The sequence below is a fragment of the Procambarus clarkii genome, chromosome 10, assembly GCF_040958095.1.
Source record: "Procambarus clarkii isolate CNS0578487 chromosome 10, FALCON_Pclarkii_2.0, whole genome shotgun sequence".
Lineage (NCBI taxonomy): Eukaryota > Metazoa > Arthropoda > Malacostraca > Decapoda > Cambaridae > Procambarus > Procambarus clarkii.
Window position 1 is genome coordinate 29,121,921 of NC_091159.1, and position 1,597 is coordinate 29,123,517.

A 1,597-nucleotide genomic window follows, 5' to 3' on the forward strand; every position below is an offset into this window, starting at 1 on the left:
CAGACCCCGTGAGAGGAACAGGCAGACCGCGCGAGAGAGACAGGCAGACCCCGTGAGAGGGACAGGCAGACCCCGTGAGAGGGACAGGCAGACCCCCGTGAGAGAGACAGGCAGACCCGCGTGAGAGGGACAGGCAGACCCGTGAGAGGGACAGGCAGACCCCGTGAGAGCGACTGGCAGACCCCGTGAGAGGGACAGGCAGACCCCGTGAGAGGGACAGGCAGACCCCGTGAGAGGGACAGGCAGACCCCGTGAGAGGGACAGGCAGACCCCGTGAGAGGGACAGGCAGACCGCCCGAGAGAGACAGGCAGACCCCGTGAGAGGGACAGGCAGACCCCGTGAGAGGGACAGGCAGACCCCGTGAGAGGGACAGGCAGACCGCCCGAGAGAGACAGGCAGACCCCGCGAGAGGGACAGGCAGACCCCGTGAGAGGGACAGGCAGACTCCGCGAGAGAGACAGGCAGACCGCGCGAGAGAGACAGGCAGACCCCCGTGAGAGGGACAGGCAGACCCCGCGAGAGAGACAGGCAGACCCCGCGAGAGAGACAGGCAGACCCCGTGAGAGGGACAGGCAGACCGCGCGAGAGGGACAGGCAGACCGCGCGAGAGACAGACAGGAGGATCACGTGAGACGGCAAGACCACGCCAGGGGGCTCACCGTAGACTTGAGGATAATTGGATGCCATCTGGGTAACACCTGTGTAATTAGACACCAGGAGAGGGATGGCTGTATCAAGTGTGGCAACATTCGCCAGAATTGTGATTGACTCTGCTGGGTGTTAACAGGTCAGACTTTACTCTGTCTCAGGGTGATCAGAGGTCATGAGCAGGTTTGTTCATGCGTGACCTGATAGTGGTCGTGTAGTCCTGGGAGGGTTGCAGTGGCACACAATGCTACAGTACCGTTGCATCACCGCCACTTGCCCAACATGTGCCCACGCACTGATCACTGGCCACAGTATCAACATCAAGGTACATTCATCATCGAATCAAAGTCTCCCACGTTGTTTCAACATCGAACCAATGTTCGATCTTCGAACATGGAGCCGCCTGGATACTGTACCCGCTGGAAATATCCAACAGTGGTGTTGGTTTGATGTTGAATCAATGTTATCTGTGTTAATTAAAAATGATACTGATGTTGATGACTGATTCATCGTCAAACTAACGCCAATTCATCATTGATTGAATTGCAGTGTTTTTTTTACATTAAGCCCAGTGGCCGGGTGATGTGACTCTAGTATAACATTTTTTATAACGTTCTACTAAGTGAAAAAATGGTAAAAGAAAATACTTGGCTACTTTGCACTTGTTCTGGGTAACTCAGACTTGTAAACATCTTCCTGGTAGAACTACAAGGGACTTGACAACCTAACATCAGTTGAATATGTGCATCTGCGAGGAAATATTGTGGTTGTGGACGGATGAGACTTGCATCCCTGCAGGGCGCTCCAGGCACGCATGCTGCCAAGTCGTCCATGTCAACCCGTTCTCGCAAATTTAATAAGTCAATATTGACTTATTAAATATGTACATAGGTGACATACTTAACATAATAGTTTCCCTTGAAAAGCTTCATAGAAAACACCGACCTT